Consider the following 17,962-nt stretch of genomic DNA (forward strand, 5'->3'; position numbering starts at 1 on the left):
CTCCGTAACTGCCTTTCAAATAAATAAATAATCTTTTTAAAGATATTTACAACAGGGTTGTTAAAACCAAAACCTCCTGGTACTGGCATAAAAGTAGACACATAAGCCAATGGAATAGAATAGAAATCCCAGAAATAAATCCACATATCTACAAGTACCATATCTATGACAAAGGTGCTAAAAATCATTTCTTGGGGAAAGGAGAGTCTCTTCAATAAGTGGCATTGGGATCATTGGTTTTCTACATGCAAAAGTTTAAAACAAGGCCCCTACCTTACACCATCACTTCTTTTTTTTAACTTTTGTTTAATAAATATAAATGTCCAAAGTACAACTTTTGGATTATAGTGGCTTTTCCCCCCCCATAACCTCCCTCCCACCCACAACCATACCATCTCCCACTCCCTCTCCCATCCCATTCTTCATCAAGATTCATTTATAATTATCTTTATATACAGAAGATCTACTTAGTGTTTACTAAGTAAAGATTTCAACAGTTTGCACCCACACAGATATACTATATAAAGTATAGAGTACTGTTTCAGTATTAGTTTTACCATTAATTTACATAGTACAATGCATTAAGGGCAGAGATCCTACATGGGGAGTAAGTGCACAGTGACTCCCATTGTTGATTTAACAATTGAAACTCTTATTTATGATGTCAGTAATCACCTGAGGCACTTGTCATGAGCTGCCATGGATATGGAAGCCTTTTGAATTTGACAAGCTCGCAGTCAAAGTGGAAGTTCTCTCCTCCCTTTAGAGAAAGGTACCTCCTTCTTTGAAGGCCCGTTCTTTCTATTGGGATCTCACTCACAGAGATCTTTCATTTAGGTCATTTTTTTTTTTTTTTGCCAGAATGTCTTGGCTTTCCATGCCTGAAATACTCTCATGGGCTTTTCAGCCAGATCCAATGCCTTAAGGGATGATTCTGAGGCCAGAGTGCTGTTTAGGACATCTGCCATTCTAAGAGTCTGCTGTGTATCCCGCTTCCCATGATGGATCGTTCTCTCCCTTTTTGATTCTATCAGTTAGTATTAGCAGACACTAGTCTTGTTTATGTGATCCCTTTGGCACTTAATCCTATCATTATGATCAGTTATGAACTGAAACTGATCACTTTGACTAGTTAAGATGTTATTGGTACATGCCACCTTGATGGGATTGAATTGGAATCCCCTGGCACATTTCTAACTCTACTGTTAGGGGCAAGTCCAAATGAGTATGTGCTGAACTGTACATCTCCCTCTCTTATTCTCACTCTTATATATAACAGGGATAACCTTTCAGTTAAACTTAAACACCTAAGAATAATTGTGTGTTAATTAAAGAGTTAAACCAATGGTATTAAGTAGAACAAAAAAATACTAAAAGGAGTAAAATAGTAAGTTGTTCCTCGACAGTCAAGACAAGGGCTGATCAAGTCATTGTTTCTTATAGTGTCCATTTCATTTCAACACGTTTTCTTATAGGTGCTCACACCATCACTTCTTTACTGAAGTTTTCCCTCAATCTCCCAGAAGGACAATCCTTCCCGGGGCTGGTGCTGTATGGTGCCAGTTCAAGTCTTGGCTGCTCCATTTCAGATCCAGCTCCCTGCTAATACGACTGAAAACGCAGTGTAGCAAATTAAACTGCCACTTTGGATGCCCATATCCCATACTGAAGTGCCTAATCAGAGTCTTGGTTACTCCACAGTTAGCTTCCAGCTTTCTACTTGAGCCAGCAGGTGATGTCTCAAGTACTTGGGTTCCTGCCACCCACATGGAAAACCAGGATGGAGTTCTGGCTCAAATCTAACTCTTTCATTCTGCATTTAAATAAATAGATAAACCACTTTATTTCTTTTTAACTTTAATTTAGCAAATATAAATTTCCAAATTACAGCTTATGGTTTACAATGGCTTTTCCCCCCCATAACTTCCCTCCCGCCTGCAACCCTCCCCTCTCCCACTCCCTCTCCCATTCCATTCACATCAAGATTCATTTTCAATTATCTTTATATACAGAAGATAAATTTAGTATATATTAAGTAAAGATTTCAACAATTTGCACCCACACAGAACATAAAGTGTAAAATACTGTTTTAGTACTAGTTAAAGCATTAATTTACATTGAGCAACACATTAAGGACAGAGATCCTACATGAGGAGTAAGTGTACAGTGACTCCTGTTGTTGACTTAACAAATTGACATTCTTGTTTATGGCGTCAGTAATCACCCTAGGCTCTAGTCATGAGTTTCCAAGGCTATAGAAGCCTCTTGAGTTCGCCGACTCTGATCTTATTTAGACAAGGTCATAGTCAAAGTGGAAGTTCACTCCTCCGTTCAGAAAAAGGCACCTCCTTCTTTGATGGCCCGTTCTTTCCACTGGGATCTCACAGAAATCTTTCATTTAGGTCCTTTTCTGTTTTTTCCAGAGTGTCTTGGCTTTCCATGCCTGAAATACTCTCATGGGCTTTTCAGCCAGATCCAAATGCCTTTAGGGATGATTCTGAGGCCAGAGTGCTGTTTAGGACATCTGCAATTCTATGAGTCTGCTGTGTATCCCACTTCCCATGTTGGATCATTCTCTCCCTTTTTAATTCTATCACTTAGTATTAGCAGACACTAGTCTTGTTTATGTGATCGCTTTGACTCTTAGACCTATCAATATGGTCAATTGTGAACTGAAATTGATCACTTTGACTAGTGAGATGGCATTGGTACATGCCACCTTGATGGGATTGAATTAGAATCCAGTGGCATGTTTCTAACTCTACCATTTGGGGCAAGTCAGCTTAAGCATGTCCCAAATTGTACATCTCTTCCCTCTCTTATTCCCAATCTTATATTTAACAGAGATCACTTTTCAGTTAAATTTAAACACCTAAGAATAATTGTGTGTTAATTACAGAGTTCAACCAATAGTATTAACTAGAACAAAAAAAATACTAAAAGGGATAAAGTAGTAAGTTGTACATCAACAGTCAGGACAAGAGCTGATCAAGTCACTCTTTCTCACAGTGTCCATTTCACTTCAGGTTTCTTTTTTGGTGCTCAGTTAGTTGTCACCAATCAGGGAGAACATATGGTATTTGTCCCTTTGGGACTGCCTTATTTCACTCAGCATGATGTGCTCCAGAGTCCTCCATTTTGTTGCAAATGACTGGATTTCATTGTTTTTGACTGCTGTATAGTATTCTATAGAGTACATATCCCATAATTTCTTTATCCAGTCTACTGTTGATGGGCATTTGGGTTGGTTCCAGGTCTTAGCTATTGTGAATTGAGTGCAATAAACATTAATGTGCAGACCACTTTTTTGTTTGCCAATTTAATTTCCTTTGGGTAAATTCCAAGGAGTGGGAGGGCTGGGTTGTATGGTAGGGTTATATTCAGGTTTCTGAGGAATCTCCAGACTGACTTCCATAGTGGCTTAACCAGTTTGCATTCCCACCAACAGTGGGTTAGTGTCCCTTTTTCCCCACATCCTTGCCAGCATCTGTTGTTGGTAGATTTCTGTATGTGAGCCATTCTAACCGGGGTGAGGTGGAACCTCATTGTAGTTTTGATCTGCATTTCCCTGATTGCTAGTGATCCTGAACATTTTTTCATGTGTCTGTTGGCCATTTGGATTTCTTTTGAAAAATGTCTATTGATGCCCTTGGCCCTAGATAAACCACTTTAAATTGTCTTGAATATAATGTAGCTTATTTTAAGAAATAAAGTTTGTCATATTTATTTTTTATTCCAATTTTCCACAGCTTTTTTGGAGTTTCCTCATAATAAATTATAATTAAAAAAAAAAAAACTTGGAGAAGGGGCCGCATTGTGTCATGGTAGGCATTCCATATGGGTGCCAGTTCAAGTCCCGGCTACTTCACTTCCCATCCACCTCCTTGCTAACGTGCCTGGGAAAGCAGCAGAGGATGCCCAAGTGCTTGGTTCCCTGCACCCATGTGGGAGACCTGAAAGAAGATCCTGGCTCCTTGCCTTGGTCTGTCCCCGTCCTGGCCATTGCAGCCATTTGGGGAGTAAACCAGCAGATGGAAGATTTCTCTCAGTCTCTCCCTCTCTCTCTGTTACTCTGTCTTTCAAATAAAATAAATATTAAAACAAAAAACATACATACAAGCTTTGAATTTGAATTTCAGTACCTTTGGCTTTAATAATTTTAACTTTCCTGTATTTTCAAATATAGATTCTTGCTTTTTGTTGTTGTTGTTTTTCTCTGGGCCCTACAAATTGTGTTCTTGAATCTATGGCCTTCATCCCTCCATCCTTCCCAGGGCCTCAAGCCCAAGCAGGTCCTTCCTACCACATAAAAACTCAGTTCCAGTGCCGACACTATAGTAGGTAAAGCCACCACCCACAGTGCCGGCCTCCCATACTGATTCGAGTCCTGGCTACTCCACTTCTGATCCAGCTCTCTGCCTGTTAAAGCAGCAGAATATGTCCCAAGTCCTTGAGCCCCTGCACCCACAAGGGAGACCCGAAAGAAGTTCCTGGCTCCTAGCTTCAGATCGGTTCAGCCCCAGCCATTTCAGCCATTTGGGAAGTGAGCCAGCAGATGGAAGACTTCTTGCACTCTCTCATTCTCCCTCTCTCTCTCTCTCTCCCTCTGCCCCTCTGTAACTCTCACTTTCAAATAAATAAATAAACCTTTAAAAACTCATTTCCATAAATGCAAGAGCCAAGAGACCTTCAGCTTGGGCCTGGTAAAACTGCTTCTGCCACCCCCTCTACCCTTCTGCCTTCCCATGTTCAGGACCTGACTCCCTCCTTTCTACTCTTACCCTCCCCTCAATCCTTCCTTGGAAGATACATGTATTTGTCTCTCATTCTGAACGTCTGTCTTTTCCGTAAGTGTATGAGTTCTCTCAATCTTTGTACCCTCAGGATCTAGACGAAGGCCTGGGACAGGAATTGGGCACATAAATGTTTATTGAGGTGAATGAAAGAAAAGCCAAGGCATGAATGATAATAATTCTCCAGTCATTCAATAAGCAAACCCTGAACAGCCCTCATTCCTGGAAGGAAATACTCCTTGTGAATGTTGAATCATCTCTAGCCCTGTCCAGATTCAGCTGGGGCTGGGCCAGACTGAAGCCAGGAGCCTGGGACTCCATCTGGATCCCCCACATAGGTGACAGGGGTCCAAGTACTTGGGCCATCTGCTGCTTTTCCAGGTATATTAGCTAAGAGACAAATTGGAAGTTCAGCAGTCAGACTCGAACTGAAGTTCATAAGGGAGCCAGCATCACAGGAAGTGGCTTAACTGCTATGCTACAGTGCAGGCCTCTATTATCTGAGTTTTTTTTTTTTTTATTGAAGAGGCAGAGAGACAGAGAGACAGAGAGACCTCTCCCCTCTCCATCCACTTACTCACTCAATTGTCTGGGAGCCAGGCACTCAATCCAGATCTCCCGTATAGGTGTTAGGGACTTGAGCCATCACCTGCTGCTTCCCACAGTGTGCATTAGTAGGAAGTTGGAATCAGAGTAGTTGACTTCAGACACTCAGGTATGGGATGTGGACATCCCAAGTGGTGTCTTAATTGCTGTGCCAAACTCCTGCTTCCTTATACTTTAAATCATCTCCAGATTAGTTATAATGCCAAATATAATGCTATATAACTAGTTTGGGCATTATATTGTTTAGAAAATCACGACAAGCAAAAAAAGCTGTACATGTCCTGTACAATTTTTGAAACATATTTGATTCATGATTAGTTGAATTCACAGATGTAGAACCTGTAGCCATGGAGTGCCAACTATATTTGCAAGAATATCAGCCCTTCTGAGGCCATGCAACTACTTGGCCATTCTAGTGAACAGAGTGGATGCCTTCTCAGAAGAGCATTTTTATATGCACAAAATTCATAGGTTAAAAAGGAACTCCACTTTACTGAAATAGAATAAAAATTTTTAAGTTCATTTGTAATGTGATTACAAATGTGCTGCTTGGCCGGTGCCGCGGCTCACTAGGCTAATCCTCCGCCTAGTGGTGCAGGCACACCAGGTTCTAGTCCCCGTCGGGGCAACGGATTCTTTCCCGGTTGCCCCTCTTCCAGGCCAGCTCTCTGCTGTGGCCCAGGGAGTGCAGTGGAGGATGGCCCAAGTGCTTGGGCCCTGCACCCCATGGGAGACCAGGAGAAGCACATGGCTCCTGGCTCCTGCCTCCGGATAGGCGCGGTGCGCCGGCCGCAGCGCACTGGCTGCGGTGGCCATTGGAGGGTGAACCAACGGCAAAAGGAAGACCTTTCTCTCTGTCTCTCTCTCTCTGTCTCTCTCTCTCACTGTCCACTCTGCCTGAAAAAAAAAAAAGCACTGCTTAATAACAAGACTTACCAGTACTCACAATAATTACCATGATTTTTTAGCCGCTAAGGAGCATAAATGACACTTCAACATACTTCTAACTGTAATATGAAAATGTGGTTTGTACCAGCAATGAAGACCCTGTTAATTCCACTAAAGTTTCTAATTTCTAGTCATAATTTAAGGAAGATTATTTTAGTTAATGATTAGTAATTTACAAAGTTCTGTTAATTTTTTTCTCATCCAGGTTTACAGACTCCTTGACAATTAGTTATTCACAACCTTCCAGGGTAAGGCAACCCCTCTGACAGTGTCTTAAGACCTCCTCTTTCAATATTGCAACCACCGCCTGTTGGCAGTAGGTGGCGCCAATAGAAAGCTTCTCCTTCTGACTCAAGGACTAGATAATTAGGTGTAAGCCACAGAACTAGGTAGAGCAGGGACTCAAGTTTGTTGAACAGTCCAAGGCTTGCATGATTTGGGCGTGACTAGGAGTATATTATGAGCATAACTACAAATGCTCACATTTAAGCAACTGGTGGCATTTTACAAAACAACACGCATTGAGATAGGAAATTATCCACAAGGCATCTACTAAAAGCAAGTTTAAAGGGATAACATCTCTCCTACATCAGCTCCCCACCCTTCTCACTTTCCAGGAAAGAGGGCACAGAATGCCCAGTTCCTACATTAGCACCCATCACCAACGTTTGTTGTTTCACTTCTCACTGTAAATTCTCACTGTAAAATACCTTTGTGCTTGGTTAATGAACAAAAGGACATAGAGAAAAGATGCCTTTCTGATGTTGTATCACAACAAGATGTGGGGAGTCCGGATAAGAGTGTGTGACAGTGTCCGTGGAGTTGTCTGGGATTATCCAGTGAAGAAGGTTGGACATCCAGGAGCATCCTGGCATCATTTTCTGAGACAGAGGACTTGCAAGAGGGAGCTGGTTAGGATATGGGGTAGGTCATGGAGGTGTGGAGCTGTAGAGCTTGTTTGTGGGCCTTAATAGATTGAAGTAGAAATGAGAAAGGAAGCTATCAGTATCATACCATCAGTATGTCAAAGAGATATTTGTGTGTGTTGTAGCATCTTTCATGATTGTCAAGATACAGGAACAACATAAGTATCCAGCAGTAGATGAATGATAAAGAAAATGTGATATAGGCCGGCGCCGCGGCTCACTAGGCTAATCCTCCGCCTAGCGGCGCCGGCACACCGGGTTCTAGTCCCGGTTGGGGCGCCAGATTCTGTCCCGGTTGCCCCTCTTCCAGGCCAGCTCTCTGCTGTGGCCAGGGAGTGCAGTGGAGGATGGCCCAGGTGCTTGGGCCCTGCACCCCATGGGAGACCAGGAAAAGCACCTGGCTCCTGGCTCCTGCCATCGGATCAGCGCGGTGCGCCGGCCGCAGCGCGCCGGCCGCGGCGGCCATTGGAGGGTGAACCAACGGCAAAGGAAGACCTTTCTCTCTGTCTCTCTCTCTCACTGTCCACTCTGCCTGTCAAAAAATAAAAAAATGTGATATATATATAATTTTTATATATAGAATGTGATATGTATAAATATTTTTATTGAGATACTATTCAGCCTTTTAAAAAGAGAAAATCCTGTCATTTGTGAATAAATTTAGAGGATATTGTTTTTGGTAAAATCAGTCAAAGAAAAAGAAATACAAACTGATATCATATGAGGAATCTAAAAATGTTACTATCATAGAGGTAGAATAGAATCATGATTACAAGAGGCTTGGGAGGCAAGAGACATGGAAGAGTGAAGAGAGGTTTGTCAAAATGTCAAAATTTCTGTTAGATAGGAGGAACAAGTTCTGGTGCTTTATTACACAATAGGGTGACTACAGTTAATAGTTATATTTCAAAACAGCTATAAGAAAGGATTTTTAAAGTTCTTACAACAAAGAAATGTTTGAAGTCATGAATATGCTAATTATTCTAAGTTGAGTACTATATACAATGTGTCCATATATTAAAATACCACATTGCACCCCATAACTATGTGAAATCATATGTCAACAAAAAAATGAAAATAAAGAGCCAGACTTGTGGCACAGAGGATTAAATCAGCACTTGCAAAGCAGGCATGCCAAACTAGAGTATTGACTCAAGCCCCAAATTCTCTACTTCCTATCCAACTTCCTGCTAATGCACCTGGGAAGGCAGCAAAAGATGGCCCAAGTGCTTGGGTCACTTCTACCCATGTGGGAGACCAAGCTGGAGTTTTTGGCTCCTAATATTAGCCTGGCCAACCCCTGGCTCTCTTTCTCTCTGTCATTCTGCCTTTCAAATAAGTTAATAGATCAACTGTAAAACAAAAATAAACACAATTTTTAAAATAAATAAAAGTTATGTAATTTTAATCCATTAGTTCCATTACTAGATGTTTCTCCTAAAAAAATAATTGTGAAGTTATGTGGAGACTGTCAACCTAAATAACAAAACAATCATAGATTCTCTAAAGAATAATATTTACTTGGGAACAACAAAGCATTGCAATGGGACTAGCAGAATATTCCAATAGGACTATGATGGCCATAATAAACTATGGGCATGTTCGAAGAGGTTGAGGGAAAGGATAAGTTTTTAAAAGCAAAAGTGAGGAATTTTTGAAAGATATTTTGAAACGGTTGTCTTTGTTCACAGGATTAATCCAGTGGGTAATGACCTAGGTGAAAGATCTCTGTGAATAACATCCCAGCAGAAAGAACGGGCCATCAAAGAGGGGGGTGCCTTTCTCTAAAGGGAGGAGAGAACTTTCATTTTGACTATGGCCTTGTCTAAATGTGATTGGAGTTTGTGAACTCAAGAGGTTTCCATAGCCTTGGCAACTCATGACAAGAGCCTCAGGTGATTACTGACGTCATAAGTAAGAGTGTCAATTGTTAAATCAACAATGGGAATCACTGTGCACCTACTCCCCATGTAGGATCTCTGTCCTTAATGCATTATACTATGTGAATTAAAGGTAAAACTACTATTCAAACAGTACTCTATACTTTGTGTATCTGTGTGGGTGCAAACTGTTGAAATTTTTACTTAGTATATACTAAATTGATCTTCTCTATATAAAAATAATTGAAAATGAATCTTGATGAAGAATGGGATGGGAGAGGGAATGGGAGATGGGATGGTTGCAGGTGGGAGGGAGGTTATGGGGGTAAAGCCACTATAATCTAAAAGTTGTACTTTCGAAATTTATATTTGTTAAATAAAAGTTGAAAAAAATAAAAATAAAAAAATAATCTAGTGGGTGGCATAAGGCTAATGATGAACACAGGTGCTGGGCAGATGTCCTTGTAGATGTACTTTTTGTATAACATTGTAGTGCCTTCTTTGTAAGGTTTAAGTTCTGCCAGAGTGGTAATAATTACTGTTAAGTGAGCATGTGTAAAGACCCTTTCTTCATAAACTTCTGACTTTATTTTTGATAGCATTGACATAGAGACTCCATCTTGGTCGTGACAACTTTCATATTCCCTTGGTGAGATTGAGCTATAAATCTCCCAATATTATTAACAATTGGGAAAAAGAGGAAAGAATCTAAATGTTTTATAATAATGGTTAGCTAAACCAGGGTTCTTGTAAGCCATGAAATTAAGTGTCCTTTAAAATGATGTCTTAGACCATTTTCTTCTTCCTACAATATATCTGTCTTAAAATACATCTGGTCACAGAAAGCAGGAGACACAGCTCAGGCACGTTCTACATCTGGCTCTTCTGGATGTTTGTCCCCACTGGGAGTCTATCTGTTGCTCCAGGAGAACAGTCTCTCCACACAGAACCAGTGTGTTCTGTGCTCCTGGCAGGCTCTACAGAAACTGCTCGCTGAGATCCCAGAACTGGAGGTCCGCCTCATCTCCAGCAGCGTGAAAATTGGGGTCAGTCAGCCACAGGGCAGTGTCCTACCTAACACCTAGGTGGTATGGTAGCTGCCGCACAAGGCCTACATCCAGCTTGAAAAAGCACTGCCCACCGTGAGACTATGGTCTGAAACTATGAGGTGAAGTCCAAAGATAACCAGAAAATATGGAAAACCTTCACTTTGGACCAGTCTCTTTTTAGAGCCGTTTGTAATTTCTTAGAAAGCATTGTGGAGAAAAATTACATGTGTTTAATATTTTTCAAAGCGAGTTACAAAACAATGCAATGTATTTTTGTTAAAAAAGTATAAATGTTAAAATAAGTCTGAGTCTGAAAGTTCAGAATATTATCAATGAAGGTTGCATGACTGGGGGTGATTTCCCTAATCTTTATGTTCATTTATGTGTATCTTTATTCTTATGAGTGTCTAGTTTCCTATTGTAAGCATACAGTAATAGGATAAATTTTCAGTGTATAAAAATATAGAAAATTCTAAGGAACTGCAAGAGTAGGCTGGAGGAAATAGAATAAGAACATGCCCCAGCACGAGCTGCTTTTATTTCCTGCCCATTCCAGTGCAATAAAACAGCTTGTGGATTTACCCTGGTGGTGTTGCAATGTAAAACAGGAAATCAGGAAAGATTTCCATTTCAGGGTCTAGTTTTAACAAGTTACAAAGTCTTAAAGAACTTGGAAAGCCTATTATTCTAGACTCTCACCTATCTACTTCTCAGTTCTATAACTGTGGTGGGTAGAGTCCAAAGAGAAGTTCTAAGATCCCAGTTGTATAAACTTGAATAGGCTGAGATGTCATTCCAAAGTTGACAGGGATTCCAGGGGCCCCTGAAAAGAAAAAAAAAATGAAAAGAAAATTATTTAACTCTCCAGGAGCCCTGAGGGAAAGGAAGATGTGAGTCAGGGGGAGACAAATACAATGCACTTGAGTTGGCCTAAGATTGAGCACTCTGCACACTTCTTTGCAAAACTAGCCACTCCAGTGTCAGCCTCATGAAAGAGAGAGAGAGAGAGAGAGAGAGAGAGAGAGAGAGATCTTCCATTCATTAATTCACTCCCCTCAGATGGCCTGAGACAGCCCTGCTACATTTCCAAGCACATCAGCAGGAATGCTGGATGAAAGTGAAATAACTGAAACTTGATTGAACCAGTGCTCTGGTATTGTATATGTGGTCCACACCTGTAAATTTCTTTGCAACTTTCTGTGAATCGATAATTACTTCAAAATTTTAAAATTCGGTGTTTTTTGTTTTTTTCATTTTTAAAGATCCTGGATTCCAAATCAGCATTTTCATGTAAGAAGTTAATGCTCTCGGCCGGCGCCGCAGCTCACTAGGCTAATCCTCCGCCTTGCGGCGCCGGCACACCGGGTTCTAGTCCCGGTCGGGGCGCCGGATTCTGTCCCGGTTGCCCCTCTTCCAGGCCAGCTAGTGCAGTGGAGGATGGCCCAAGTACTTGGGCCCTGCACCCCATGGGAGACCAAGAGAAGTACCTGGCTCCTGCCATTGGATCAGCGCGGTGTGCCGGCCGCAGTGCACCGGCCGCGGCGGCCATTGGAGGGTGAACCAACGGCAAGGGAAGACCTTTCTCACTGTCCACTCTGCCTGTCAAAAAAAAAAAAAAAAAAAAAAAGTTAATGCTCTCAGTTGGGGAACCTTGTTGAAGTCAAGATTTGGCACATTTCCTGATTCCCTGTGGTTTTACAGGTACACTTCCTAATCCACACAGAGGGACTCACTGTGAGCAGAGATGACTCCATTGAGTGGATGTCAAGTTACTAAAATACAAAATAATCAGCTGAGACCATCTCTGTCCCAGCTCCTCTTCTAATTCCAGCTCCCTGCTAATGCTCACCTTGGGAGGTAGCAGTTAATGGTTCAAGCACTTTTTCTTCTACCCACATGAAAGACCCAGATCAGTTCCTGACTTTAGACTATCTGGACCCAGGCTGTTGCAGGAATTTGGGGGAAAGAACCAGCAGATGGAAGAGCTCTCTGTCTCCAAATCCTGTCTCCCCTCTCCTTCAAATAAAATGTAATTAAATTTTAAAAGTTAAACCATGTCAAATGCTTAAAAAAAAAAAAAAACAGCGCTATACGCAGTTGTTAAGAGTCACACTGTATTTGTATCCCTCTGTTGGTGGGGAAAGGTGTCTTTCTTTCTGCCCTCCCCCTCTTAAATAATTCTGTTCACTTTTGTTTTGTTTCCTTGTGTACTCCAGCATTGGTTATAGTCATGGGAAAGGAAGGTGTCCACAGAGGCACACTTAACAAGAAAGCATATGAACTTGCTTTATACCTGAGGAGGTCTGATGGGTAAGCAGCCTCTCCCCATCTACCTAGCAGCTGTCTTCATCACCACCCCAAATATGGTCACAGTGCTACCAGACTATAGATGGTAGCTAACTTTTCTTTACCTATTTTCTAAAGTCATATTCCTGTTTGCCCAATGGATCACTTGTATGTTAACCACTGTATGTAACCAACCCTCACCTGGCAACATAATTGCAGCACAATAATGATTTGCATGATACCTTGAAATTGGGGGGAGGGAGCATGCCAAGTTGGGCATTACATTGTCTTAGCAATTAATGGGATATTTATTACTAAAATAAGTTAATATTAAGCAAGGTGCCGGTTGTACAATCTAATTTGATCAGTGTTTTTTCAGCTCTTTGAGCATTTATTTGGCTCACGTAGTCTTCCTTTCATAGCACATGGTTGGGAGGAAAACTTGCATGTATCTTTCCTTCACTCCTCTCCTCCTACCCACTGCTTCGCACATGAGGTATTTGGTTTGAGTCCATCTTCTTTCATGCAGTGCCTGGTTAATTTACCCAATTAATACCCTTTTTGTTGACGAGCTATTGAGAACTGCAGGAATTTGCTTTTCGTATTGTTGTTGCATTTGAGTAGAGACAAACCTTTTTTCATAATGTCTATAGGACGTGTAAAGAGTGCAACTACAAACCAAGAGCAAAAGGCACTTCCTCCCATGACTGTACTAGATTGATTAATCCCCAGGGACATTCCATCACTGTAGTAGCTCAGATGTTTGTTCCTTTTTCTTTGCACACCAGCTTCTACTCTTTAGTAAAATTGTAAAAGGCTGCCATTATGGACATTAGATATCCCAACATAACCATCTGGAGTGTGTCCAGTTCGTTCTTCATAGGACCAATTTTTATTTGCAGCTTGAGTTTTTATATGAAGTTGCATTATTGTGGACTTGGCTGTCTTGTGATGAATTTTTTCCATATGTATTCCGTGCCATACTATTGTTAAAATGAACTGTTGCTGTTGTGAGATGGATTTTAACTGACCTATTAAGGGTTTCTTTCGAATGGCACTACGTCAGGGACATTCTAGTATTTGCTTCTATTGTTTGGGCCTTGTGGATAATGTACAGATTTAAAAACAAATCTTGTTGCTGATTTGTCCATTTCTTTCCCTGCACTTTGTTACATCTGGGATACAGTCTAACTCACCTGATTTAATATGCATTTAAAAAATGCCATAACTATTAAAACACCTTGTTTACAGACAGATGAAATAAATTTATTCCAACCAAAAAAAAAGAGTCACACTGTAATCTCTACATTAAGTGACCTGCATAATGGGAAATATCTGCACGGGGATGTAGCAGTAATTGCATGTTATTCTACTGTAGCACTGGTGACCCTCCCTTCTTTGAATTTCTCCAAGTCTCTGTCCCAGAATCAGAAATTGGGCTCTTTCATATTTTGGAATTTGATCTGGAATTCAAATGAAATTTGGGGAGAAGCAAATCTAACTTTAAAAAGATAATCCAAATCTGTATCTACAGCAGATCACAACTAAGGATATAGATATATTGGTGCAGGGAAAAATCAATAGAAAAACAAACTTGAGATTCATCCACTAATATTGATGGTTAGCTCTGAGTTATGGATTTAGGTGTGGGGTTTTTTTTTTCTATAGGTTTTCCTAGATTTTGCTAATTTTTAAAAATTGATTCTTCTAATCAGGAAAAAAAATTCCCTATAGTGTGCATTCAGGTGTTTGGTACCTTGATGCCTTGATCTGGGAAATTTGTTTAAAGGGTGGAAACATCAAACAGCAGAATTGGGTGGACAGCAGCCTATGGGAACACCAGAGACACATCTGAGTATATCATCTTCACGGCGGAGGGGGGGGGGGGGGGAGGGAGTTACTTTTTTAAAAAAATGGAAATGGATGTGCAGGTTCTCCCTCACTTCCTCTTTTAGTTTATAGAAACAATACAGTTCACAGTTATCGAAATATATTGTTTAAGGTGAAAGTGTAGAAGGCTTTCCCTGTTCTCACACCCACTCCCCAACGGCCTTACAACTTCAGTGTTCTTCCCACTAACGCAAACCTTGCAGGCTCGCTCACGAACCCTCCTTGTCATAGCGTTCCTGGAGCTGTTTCCACGCCTGTGGCAGTGGCCTAGCGAATTCTGCTCTACAAGATGTGTTTCTGAGATGATTCGCCACTAAGCTGTTTGTCCACGAACCCTGAGTTCATTATTTATATGGGAGAAATACACACACATAGGGCAGTACCAGCAAGCCGGTAGCGTGGTCCCGCTGTCTAAGCCGCTGCGGGAATAAGGCTCCAGTCAGGGAGAGGCAGCTGGGGAAATCCTACCACTGCCAAATGGGTTGAGATCGCTTACTTTTTCTCTCGAGATTTTGCAAAAGGAAGACAGTTGAACTTGCTGTCGCCCCCACGCTTGTTTGGAATCTGGAATCTGTTTAAGAAGCATGTGGTTGTAAACTGGACCATAGCCAGATCCATGTGCCCGGGTGTCCTCGGCAGCAAGTGAGGTGGGTTCAGGTTTGTGTGGTTCCCTAAGAGCTGAGAGAAAGCAGTGGTGTCGGTATTTCTCTACATGAGTTCTCTAACCAGATGGAGGTAAGTGGTTGGATGTTCTGCAAGATTCTCCAACTTTCCTCCAATGTAATGAATGTTAGAGAATCTTTCACTCCACCTATCCCACCCCCCCAAAAAAGGGTTTGCAAGTGTTCCCGCCCGGCTTCCAACCTGGGCCCTCGCACGTGTGAGGCAAACGTGATAACCACTACACTACAGAAGATAGCAACCCTGTGCTGCGCCAAAACTTACTTGATCGTTAGCAAAGCCCTAAGTTTATTGAATTTCAATTGCCACCTGCGAAAAGTGGACACCTAGGACCGACAAGGACAATCGCACTGGGCTCTACATTTAGCCTGTCATTAGCATCTACAAGTTCCTAGGAGGGCTCCTTCAGTCTCTTATTTGTGTTCGCCTCCAACTCCATGCCCTCCCCAAATATTCTTGGCGGTTTCTTAGGAACCACAGAGACAGGTAACAGGAAGTGAAAAAGCAATGGGCTCGTCCGGGATTTGAACCCGGGACCTCTCGCACCCAAAGCGAGAATCATACCCCTAGACCAACGAGCCAACTCATCGAGGCGTTTGGCGGGAGCCCTGATCCTTTTCCATGTGGCTCATTTGCCAGTTTACAACGCTTGGGTGGTGTGGGAGTTCCCCAAGCCCGACCTGTTTTATTCACCGCCGCCTACACCACTAGCTCAGCCGCATGCAGCCAGCGCATTGCGAACGCTCCGAGAGCTACGCCTCCGGACGAGTGCTCCGGCTGCAGGCGGCAGCGGCAGCGGCAGCGGCAGCGGCAGCGGCAGCGGCAGCGGCAGCGGCAGCGGCGCGACCCGGCGGCCGGGGGCTAGGCGCATAGGCTGTGAGAGCCCGAGGGCTGCGAGAATGAACTCAAATGAGAATGAACTCAAATGGGCACACTGGACGGTCTAGCTCAAGAAAAGCGAAGTGGGAATCCGAGTAGTCCCTTCAGGCTCGGGATTCTGGTAAAGAGGTGGGGTTCTCTACTGTTCTATAAAAATATAAAAAGCGTTACATGGGTTTTTGCTAAATGTTCAGAAAACGTAGCGAAGCGTAGGGGAGAATTGACCATTGGCCTGGAACCCCCGCCGTCCCGGAAGTAACGCCGAGGCTGGCGCGCAGCCCCCCTAGTTTGTACCGGTGCCGGATCCCGCCGGAGCGGCCTCCTTCTCCATGGCCTCAGACTTGAGGCACGAAACTGTACTGATTTATCTGGTAGCTGAAAATAGCAACAACAAAAACAGATTGGGACTCTCTGCTGTGAAATTCGCACTAGTCCTCTTAGAGCTGATTCACAGGGTTTTTTTGGTTTTTGATTTTTCTGTTTGGTTTGGTTTGGTTTGGTTTGGTGCTACTTGCAGGGACAATTCCTACATTGTTATACACTGTGGGAAACGCAGGTCTTAGGGACAAACTCCTATAAAAGTGCTCAGGTTTCCATTTCCATTCCCGGGCATCTTGCTCACTCCTCTGCGCTGACCGCTCCACTGGCGCCTCTTTGTGTCTTCCGTCGTTGGCCTTCGGCCCCTGCCTAGGTGAACATCCCACGGGAACTGATCCCTTCCATCTTGCTGCCCTCCACGCTCTGTACTCAGGCCTCCGCCACCAGCTGATCGCGGCGTAAGCCTAGGAATCCGCCCTCCGCACTTCCCCCGGCGGCCGGCTGATCCTGCCGGGTGACCGGTGAATATATCGGCCGCCTGGCTTAGGCGCTGCTGTCGCGCCCAGAGTGAGCCCCAACGAGAGCAAGACGCGGCGTTCATTCACCAGTTTGTCCAGCTACTATCAGGGACCAGCTGCCAACACCCTCCACGCGGTCACCCCGGGAATCTATGGTGCTAGTAGGGAGGTGGCCGTATTTCAGTCCCTTGGGTAGTCCGCCATGTCCCCGAATTCCGGCTTCCACAATGAGATGGCCTTCCTGGGGGTCAGACCTTGGGGTCCCCCAGTGCGCGGGGGTCCTGGCCTATTCCGAACGAGTCTGTTCGAGTCGTGACCAGAGTCTGGGTTCTTTAGAAGGAGGAAGCAGGGAAGCGTGTGCCTTCCGGCGTGGGTCGCAGACCCCAGCTCCCTCCCCTTCATACGCACTTTGTTCTCCATCCCCTCGGGCTTCTACCCAGTTGTTCAGGAGTGGTTTTCTCTCTCTGGTGCACCGGATCCGGTTTTTGTTTTGGAACCTCAGAGTCAGACGGCCAGCATATAATTGTCTGGTTTGTTGGTTTATAAGAAAGTAAACATGTTTTTACAAACTAAGAGCCTTTTAAGTCCTGCTTGCACTGTCTTTACATAGAATAATTCCACCGAGGGCAAAAGCAAATGCTTACAACACGAAGATGGTAAGGGCCGAGAGGACTAGGACACACCGCTCGGCGATCAGAAGGCAGACCTAACTCAGCGCGCACGGGAAGGGAAGGCAAACCGGGTGTGGGAAGGGGTGAGTGAGTATCGTCTTCTTTCCAAAGAGAGGGACAGTAGGTCCCATCCTGGAAAGAAGAAAGGACAAGAGATGAGGGCAAACTCCAAATCGGAGTAGGGTGACAGGATGAAAGCGAGCAGGGGTGGAGATGAGCCACAGGTTAACCACAGGACTCGGCCAGAGCAGACTGTGGGCGAAGGGTAAGGATGCAGTGCACGCGACTTCCGAAAATAAAATAACAGTCAGGTACTTGAGTCGTAAAGCTCAGGCAGTTCGGCCAAGACTCAGCCTCCACATAGTTGTAAATTAACTTGGTTCGTTTCGCTTTTCTATTTCTCAGGAAAAGTGGGGGGGAATAAGGGAAAAAAAAGCCTGGAGCAGGCCCCAGCGAGATTTGAACTCGCGACCCCTGGTTTACAAGACCAGTGCTCTAACCCCTGAGCTATGGAGCC

At 43.3% G+C, this 17,962-nt stretch overlaps 1 long non-coding RNA gene and 2 other non-coding genes across 3 annotated transcripts; all 3 read right to left on the reverse strand.

Moving 5' to 3' along the window:
* Positions 1-10,705: 10,705 nt before the first annotated feature.
* Positions 10,706-11,811, reverse strand: LOC149122289 (uncharacterized). Its single transcript, XR_016220051.1, has 2 exons — positions 11,690-11,811; positions 10,706-11,025 (listed from the first exon to the last, which is right to left on the reverse strand). It is a non-coding gene; the product is annotated as an uncharacterized LOC149122289 (long non-coding RNA).
* Positions 11,812-15,568: 3,757 nt separating this feature from the next.
* Positions 15,569-15,640, reverse strand: TRNAP-UGG (transfer RNA proline (anticodon UGG)). The gene has a single exon. It is a non-coding gene; the product is annotated as a tRNA-Pro (tRNA).
* A 2,249-nt stretch (positions 15,641-17,889) lies between these two features.
* On the reverse strand, positions 17,890-17,962 carry TRNAT-UGU (transfer RNA threonine (anticodon UGU)). The gene has a single exon. It is a non-coding gene; the product is annotated as a tRNA-Thr (tRNA).

Source organism: Oryctolagus cuniculus, chromosome 14 (assembly GCF_051225735.1).
Source record: "Oryctolagus cuniculus isolate XC-2025 breed Fujian yellow rabbit chromosome 14, ASM5122573v1, whole genome shotgun sequence".
Classification (NCBI taxonomy): Eukaryota; Metazoa; Chordata; class Mammalia; order Lagomorpha; family Leporidae; genus Oryctolagus; species Oryctolagus cuniculus.